The following is a 9,566-nucleotide window of genomic DNA, read 5'->3' as shown; positions in this document are numbered from 1 at the left end:
CGATGAATATATTTAAAATGTAAGTCTAAAGACTAATAATCGTTCTGTAGTCTATGAAATTGACAATAATATAATTGATATACTTAGTGTTTGAAGAGAACACATATTCAGACCCAGACTTTGTTTGTGAAGTTAATGAGATTGAATCAAATGATGATGAAAATCACATAATTTAAAGAACACATTGTCAGGTCACTGTTTATAAAAGATAATATTCCATCAGTCTCACACGCTAATAAACATATTTTCAACAAACAGCAAAAAAGGAGCATTATAAATGTTATAAGAACATTTCAAAGAAAAAAAAGGAGAAAGGGAGCTCATATATGGCTAAACAAGTTTTTATAAGTGTGATAAAAATTATATACTTTTGTAAAGAATGTTTCTCCTTTATCTACAAAGTATAAGTGAAAAGGATTAAAGTAAATGCACTTGATAAAGTTTTATAACAACAAATTATGTTCCTTTTTATTTGACTGGTTCTTTGTTTTATTTAGCAAATAAAAAAAATATGTAACATGTAAAATTTGTATTTCTTAACCTTCAATGGTTTTCATCTACAACAATTTACAAGCTATGATTATAAAAATTGATACTCATGATAATTTAAACAATTTTACGTCAAATGGGTGTAGGTAACGTTTATTTATATTAAAACAATGTTTACTGGTAGAAATATTCTTTTGAAGAAAAAAAAGTGTGGCCCCACGGGATTGAGCCTAGAAATCTCCTTGGCAGTCAGGCCTTGGGCGCTGAGTATCACATATGATACTCAGACCCGGATGACACAAGGTCAACGAAGGCCATGGCCTAAGGGCGCAATACGAGGGTGCCGCAGATCACGGACAAAACATGTTGAAATAAGAAAAAACGCAACGCGCATGGAGATGAGGTATAAAGTTTTAAGTGTGAACGGATTGCTCTCTGTCTGCAGAGTATAATAATTATGCAGTTTACTTGAATGCCGTAGCCTGCAGGAGGTAGGGGGAGGGTAGCTCTATGGGACAGGCGTCAGGCGATGACTCACTAGAAATACAGACAAGACGACGAGTAATCTGCTAATCTTGCCTGCAGATCGTTTTGTACTTGAAGTGTCACTGTTAATTGTTTGTGTCGGTGAGTTGTTGACATTATATATATATACCCAAATTAATGAAATTCTTTCAGAGACTATTCTTTATAAATAACGCTTAACTTTTTAAATTAACCTAAAACAGATAAATCTGTTCCTTTATTCTCTGCAAATACTAGAGGCATCTCTGCTGATGAACTCTCGCCCTTCGCTGCCAGTGTAAATGAAGAAGAATAACTTGGAACAGGGAACAGGTTTAGAACCAGAAACGTTTTGCTATAATCCAGATCCAGCGAATTGGGCTGAAAGTAATGGATTGAGTAATTACGTATCCACAAATAGGTTAGTTCAAAATTTAAAAAAATTCAAAGACTAATAACATATATGGGAACCGTTCTTGACGTTTTAATGGGCAGTTGGCGAATGGAGAAAACAAAGCAGAGCCTGGTTGGTGTTTTCTGAAACTAAAAATACAGTTTTTTGTGCTCCTTGCCGTCCTTTTTATTCAGAAACACAACCTGAGTCGTCTATTGTGAAAGAGGTTTGTAGTAACTGAAAAAATGTATCGTCGAGATTCAAAGAACATGAAAACTCAATTTCCTACAAAACCAATACAAAGATTTTAATAGAAAGAGGAGAAGACTTGGATAGAGTTGATTCCAGACTTATATAAATGATTAATCAAGCAAGGAGTTACTGGGAAATGATACTGCAAAGAGTTACTGTTCTGATAAAGGGTTAGCTTCTTATGGGTTGCCGTCTCGGTGGTCAGAACAAGTATTTGGCTCCAATTCAAATAGTAACTACATGATTATGCTTGAAGTTCTTACTGAGTTACCATTTCTTGGCCAACCACATTAGAAAATATGAAAATCCTGGGAGGAAATCATATGTTATCTCTCATCCACTGTGTATCATGAATTCGTTGAGCTACTTAAAAAAAGTACTAAGCTACATTTTAGTTGTTGTGGATTATACTCCGAACATTTCACATGTGGATTAGTTTCACTTGTAATACGCAATGAGAAGTAAAGTGGATTGCCAGTTGAGAGATTTCTGAAGATATTTCCAAAAGTTAGATGAAAGACTTTTTATATGTTTACAGCCGTCACCAAGGCTCTGCAAAGTTTAGGATTGAAATTGTCAATATACAATAGACAAACTTCTTTATTTACATATTCTTTGAGAACAGTGATTGAGTCAACAGTTGCACATAAAACAAAAAGGTTTGGTTTAAAAAGTTCAGATATAATTTGTCTTGACTAAAATCTATGTAAAGTTAAAACTAAGTGAGATTAGTCTGGTTGTTCCTCCAGTAGAACAATTCTTTCAAAGTGTAGAAGGTGTGTTCCAGCAACCACTCCATGAGATGCTTGTTGAAGGTTTAATCTTCAAGGATTCTTTTTAACTGTTAAGGTAGGAGGTTGAACAGCTTGGCTCCTGCACAGCACGGTTACTTCTCATTGAGGGATGTGGGGTGAATTGGCATGGCAAAATTTCTGTTATTCCTAGTGCTGTATTTTTTAGCATATCTTAGTCTCTGGTGATACATGTCTACTGCATGTTTGACCACTTCAAGAATGTATGTACAAGTAATGTGACAGTCAGTATTTCAAGTTCTTGGAATGCACTTCGACAAGAGTCATATTGGTTTTGGCATATTAAAGTTTTCATTGCTTTCTTCTGTAGTACCACGACTCAGTTTACATTCCTCGCAAATGAATTTCCCACACTATAAGTCCATGCCGAATATGCTACTCAAGTAGCGAGTAGTATGCTACTGTTGCTGTTTCAGGGTTTCATGAGTTTTTTTATTTTTTTGAGTGCATAGAGGCTGGTATTTAATTTTCCACAAAGGTTGCCTACATGTGATGTCCAAGTGAGTTTGCTGTCAATTACAACTCTGGGATTCTTTGCTTCACTTTCTAGTTTAATGGTAGCCCTGGCCAGTCAGCGGTTCTGTTTCCAAAATTTAATTGTTGAATTTTTCTCATTAAGTACAAAAAATTGTTTTGACAACATTGCTTAGCCATGTATGTAATAACAAAGGATAGAATATCTAACTTTTTTCTGTTTGTCAGCAATTATGAGTGCAGTGTCGTCTGCCTACACAATTGCTTGCCTATGTTCTTAAAGACATCTTAGCTGATCGTTGGTCAGCAGGATGAAACGGATTGGTCCTAATACCGATCCTTGGGGTACACATTTATTGATTGGGAGTAAAGATGACCTTGCTATATAGTTAGTATGGCTTTTGGTGTATGTTAATTCTGCTATTTGTGTTCTTCCTGCCAATAACTTAAAAACCAATTTGCAGCTTTGCCTTTTATTCCGATGCTCTTCATTTAGTTTAGCAGTAGAGATTGGTTTAAAGTCTCAAATGCTTTACTGAAGTCTAAGAGAACCCAGTAACAGATGCTTCTTCCTCCATCTGATCGATAATGTACTCAACAAGGCTAGTCAGGGCTGTGATGGTTGACCTTCCCTTTAGGAAACCATGTTGTTGACTACGGAGGATTTTTTTATTAATAAAATGACCCAATAATCTGAAGAGCATTGCCTTTTCAATTACTTTGGATGTTGTAGATAAGAGGGAATGGGTCTGTAGCTTTCTATTGAGGTTGTGAGTTCTTTTTTAAATTTTAGACTTGTTTTGGATGATTTCAAAATGGTTTTTGGGAAAATACCTTCCTTACAGGATAGTTTAATGATGTGTTAACAGGGATGATTTCTTCTTTGCAATGTTTAAGTAGTTTTGAGGAGACCGCTTAAGATCTAGATGGTATTTCTGAGGTGTGATAAAACAGTGAGTTTCCACACACCGTGGATCAGGCATTGGGCACCGGCTCACACTGCACAGCATGGTCCATCCTATGTGAACACGATGAAGATTCAATCCAAGAAGTATTTGCCTCGAAAATCTGATTGGTAAATTGTAGAAGGCGAGTATCTGATTCCACTGAGTGGTCTACAACATATTGGTATTTTTCCTGCAGATTCACAATCTGCAACCTCAATCTGGCGTTCTCGTCCTCTGGTCCACTTAGAACCACCGGTGCAAGTGACTTAAAAGGCCTCACTGACGCAGAAAATGGAAGACGTGCCAGGCATGGGTAAGGCAGCACGTACAGAAGGTGTAACAGGTGAGGGAGGAGATGCCAAAAGCGAAGACATAAAGGACCTCATAGTTGAAGGACGAGATCCAGAGTGTTTTGTGTCAGAAGAGGTAATAGACTCCCTCTTTACATTCGTCTTCAGCGTAGCTCAACAACATCTACCCAAGCAGCATCATATAGTTTTCCACCTTTTAGTGTGCACCTATCTCTTATTTATAGTATATTATGTGAGGTTTGCCGCTTCGTTAATTCTTTTGAAATAGTCATGATTATTTATTTACTTAAGTGCAGAAAATATTAAAATTATTTAAAAGTTATGTATACATTAGGTAAAATAAGTGTTATTTTATTTAATAGAAATCTGATGCAAAAAGTTCATCTGTTAGTCTTTGGAACTTTCAACTTTTCAGTAAATTAGCGTTTCACTGTACCAAACCTGTCCGAGTAAACAAGAGCAGGCATTTAATGATAAGGTAAATAATACGTGATATCAAAGAAAGTATGCACCTGCTTGCTTGTTTTGCACAGTTCAGTATTATCAGTAGATCTGAAGGTTCAAATAAGTCAATAAACGAAAGTTTTACCAAACCTAATTCTAAACACAGATAAAACACAAACATAGACAGGCATTTAAAATTCACAAAATAGTAAAATAAAATGCCACCGATATAAAAACATATTGGTTGATTGGCGCATGCACACCTCCTGCCCAATTATAGTTGTGTTTAGGAAATATATAAATGCAAGGAGTGGTAATTATATTTAATTTCTTTGAAATAAATTTACATGCCTGCCTTTGATGAATACCAGTTCACTGTTCTCTTTTGAAGAACAAAAGTCTGTTGAAAAAGGTAGGGAGAAAAATGTATAATATGTTGTAATAAGTACTTTACGAATTCACAACTTCTGAAAGTCTGTGAAGTATGAAAATGCCTGAACATATTTTTGTGGAAATATAGGAAGAAAATCCCAAGTGGTTATTAATTGTTACATCCAAAAGTTTTATGGTATGTGCACAACAAATCTCCACTTTATAAACCCAAACACTAAGATCAAAATTCTTCTTAGGAGTGATCACAGTGAGTCCTCTGTTTTTATAACAAAAGTAAGCGAACACTGCAAGTATCCAGAATGACTACGTTCACTCATTTCCCATAAGTACCACAATAACCTAGACTAACCATCATTACACATGGGTGAGTAGCGATGAGGTCACTCTCGTTAGCTGTTATTTCACACATAACAAAAGCACAGCCAATTTCCTGGTCAATCTGGAAGGCATACTTGGCCCCCTCGGTGGAAATTTGATTGTTGCCGGTGATTTTAATACAAAGCCGGTCGAATGGAGAATGCAAGTAACGATACTAGAGTCTCCGAATTCTGAAGATGGCTGAAAGGGGTCGGTCGGGTCGTCGTGAATTAGGGGAATACTCCCACGTTCCGACGGCTGGGAAACGCCTGTACCATCCTGGATGTGACTTTTATGGTGGAATTATCTACGGAATAAAATCGCGGACTGGAGGATTTTCTTGAGTCTGATCATCAGTATATCACCTTGTATTTTTCCAAGGAATCAGGAGCTCTGATCTGGACAATCCCCATGACCTCAAGGTTGAAACATCGCTAGACTCATCGAAGACACCTTGACAGATATCGTCTGCGAACACTGCAGTGGCGAGGAACACCGGTGATACTGTTAATTCCACAATCAGGGAGGGCTGTGAGGTCTCGATGCCGAAAAGAGCAACCCGAGGTCTCAGCGTGACGCCTGATGCCATGCTCACATTGTTCGGAAAATGGTCTCTGACACAGACTTGGAGTACTGACTCTGCATATATGTATAAAGGGGATGCTGAAAACCAAGAAATGTAATACTGCTTTGGTGTTGCTCAACCAATGGCCTCATATTGTAAGAACCCTCAGTTGGCTTAATTAGGCCTTCTCTTGAAAACAGTCCCTAGAGAGAGTGATAACTGGGCCTGTGGAGATTTTAGTAGGTTAAGTTCCACTCACCAATGGAATACACTACCGGTGAATTACAATTTTCCCCATTGTTAAAAAAAACCATAATGAAACCAAATTACCAGACTCCAGCCATGGCCATTGATCAAACTACTGCCTTAATTCAATATTAAATTCCCTATTACCACTAATCAAGACTTATTTTTTCATATAATTCAAGCTTTTACACTGATGTTTTATGCTGAAGGTTTAACAGGCAGCTAGTATTTTTTAAACTCACGAGTCAAAATATGTGTTTGCCACAAGCTATCACATACTGGAGGTGCAAATTATCAAAATGTTTTCAACAAAATTGCACAATGTCCAGTACTGCATCAAATGCAATAAAAAATGACTTTTTCAAAGTGAAGTGTTAAAATTGTTCTCAAATGTTCTTGTTATGAAAGAAACACTAAAATTTACAGTGAACTAAAGATTTTTATGATATGATAAGAGGGATATTGATAACAGTTATATAATACAGTATATACAAGAGTGGGCTTTCATATAAATATAAAACTGTTGTCACTGAAAAGTCCAGAATTCAGTCTTGCAAGCCTCTGAGTTATCAACTCCAATTTCAGCCACTCTAAACTTAAAATCCTAGATCAGCCACAGCACACAAAAATTTTAGATTTACCACTTGGTGTCAAAGTTTTTCCTCTTATCTCATCAATTTCAGACAAAAATCAGCTGTTATTCTAATTTGACACACAAATCTTAAAAAATGTTTTATCAGTACTATGCTAATGCCATGATGGAACTGAACTGACATGAAGTCTGACATATCCAAGACTTCAAAAATACAAAGTAGTTACAGTTTTTATGTTATAATTATAGTTACAGCAAAGATATAGTTTCTATGTTTTATGCATATGAATCTGGAGAAAATACTACGGGTTCTGAAAAAATTTAAAGCAAGTACTATCCTTTTAAAGAAATTCATTTTTGTCTACCTGAAAAGTGCCTCTAATCAGCAAGTATTACTTTGAATTCACTTTTTCTGTTGACATAAATAAACAGAGAAATCTGACATAGTATCTCAAAGGTAAATTGTATTTACTTTTCCAATCCTAATCAATGCATTTTGCCCTGTCTAACTATTCTGAGACGGATTCCACATTGCTCCAAAAAGGGGTCACTCGGAAAACTAGCATGAAAAATTGAATGTCCCCCGAAGGGTAAGTTATGGTGCTTAGAAGAAAACTATCTGATCTTTAGGCAATGTGTGTTTTGAAACAAGAGACAAATCAATTTACCTCAGGAATGCTAGAAACATTAAAGTGATCATGTTAATTTTCCGACTGATGTCTATGTTGGAGGCAATTTAAATCCATGGAAGCTGCAAGACAGGACAGAGTGCAAAAATTGTGTTTTTCAAATAAAATTGTTGAGATATTGTTTTAATTTTCCCTATTTAGGACTAGTTTTGATCTTCGAATTGGAGGCAATTTGGCATCGATCCTTGAGCAGTGAGACAGGATAGAGTGCAAAGATTGACATTTATAAAATTAACTAATTTGCTATGAAAAATGAGATGATGTGTGACTGCAGAATGGTGCCACTGGTGCTGGTCCCAGGAGTAATACTTTGGTGTCTTTTCAACCCCCACCCCAATGCCTGCTGCAATTCAGTTTGTTTATTATTTTTATTATTTTTTTTTTATAATAAAATTTAGACTTTCTCTTCATCCCACCAATAAATGTTAGAAGTTTGTATATTTTAATTTAAAACAATCTGTAGGATATGAATTACACCTCAACAAATGTTCAATAAACAAATCTACACCAATCAAAAATTAGAATTATTTGTAGCAATTTTGTGTGATAACTTATAAAATTTGGTATACCTCACCTCACCTACGTATTTCCTATCACAAGATCATATTATACTGCAAATAAAGATTTATGAATTTTTCGTGTCATCTTTTGGATATGAACCTACAAAATGTTACTTAAGGCTATTTATATTCTTAAATCTTTTATTTGACACCCGATGAACAGAATAAATTCCAGTTCTTAGAACAATGTATTTCAGTTTTGGTAAAATTTAATGATGACAAATGGCTGTCATCCTGTTATTTTTGCAAATTACTCATTGTCAACAATGAGCTTTAAATGAATAACTAAATAACCATATCTATGTGCATATATTAAATTATGGATAGTAATTATTTGGCAATACCACTACCTAAATTAAAAATATTGTCTAGGAAATTTGACAATTAAAATATTTTATATGCAAAATAAACTTAAATTTGCATTGAAGTTTGTATCCTAAATTATCATACTTAGTTTGTATCACACTTTGGTAAATAAACCCTGTTTTTACATTCACACTTAAAATTTGTAAACATTTTACTAAAACACAATACCTTGTAATAAAATCTTAGTTTAAAAAAATATTAATAATTAAATACTTAAATAGAACTTATAAAAACTTATATTTCATTCATATTTATTGTCATTCGAATTAAAATCACAAATAAAAAAATTATTAAATATCTAACAGGTATTTCGTGTTAGCCAATCTTAAGAACATTTACACATTTAATAATTTTAAAACAACTACATAATTTATTTTTTTATTAAATAATTACTAATTTATAGGAGTTTTCCATATTGATGATTTAACATAATTATGAGTTATGTAGGAAACTGTATTCTTCAATATTCATGATGTTCAGTATCTCAAGAAACGTGATAACTTAAAAATGGCAAAACATAACAATTTGTTCATGTTGAACAAAACAGAGAAAAAGAGTAGAGCAGAATTGTTCCTTCCCACTGCACTATAATGACAGTGAACAAGTTTAAGAACTTGTATCGTATGTCAGATAAATTATTTTGTATTCAAGGTTAAATAAAAATAGCATCAAATAAACTGAATTTGTACTTTAATAAATTTGTCTGATCGACTTATTTACAAACTTGCTATTTCAAAACCTCTAACTTGTCAAGAGCCGGCTGTATACTGGTGACCATCTTGATAATAAGAAAATAAGATTAACAAAAAATAAGTTAAAACATTTTAAACATAGAATTATGGCAGATGTCTCATTTTAAAGATATAATTACGGTATATAAGCTTTTTAGTAATTTTGATATTTTTATTGATTATACAGAAAAAAACAAAACATTTTGTACTTCATCGTTCATATATCCATAGAAATATAATGTTTACAAGAAAGTCGCAAAAAAGCTTTGAATGTGCATTAAAAATATCTTTAAAATAAGACACCTCCTATAATTATACAACTACAAATAAGGGCGTAAAAGTGTTTGAAGATTGACATTGTTCTTAAAGGATAAAACTCAAGATCATTTCACTAAGCCAGCTCTTAGCCCTTTGCCACATTCCATAGTAATGCTGTAGTA

The sequence above is a fragment of the Homalodisca vitripennis genome, chromosome 4, assembly GCF_021130785.1.
Source record: "Homalodisca vitripennis isolate AUS2020 chromosome 4, UT_GWSS_2.1, whole genome shotgun sequence".
NCBI lineage: Eukaryota > Metazoa > Arthropoda > Insecta > Hemiptera > Cicadellidae > Homalodisca > Homalodisca vitripennis.
The sequence above is the reverse complement of the archived record's forward strand: the minus strand, read 5'-3'. Positions refer to the sequence as shown.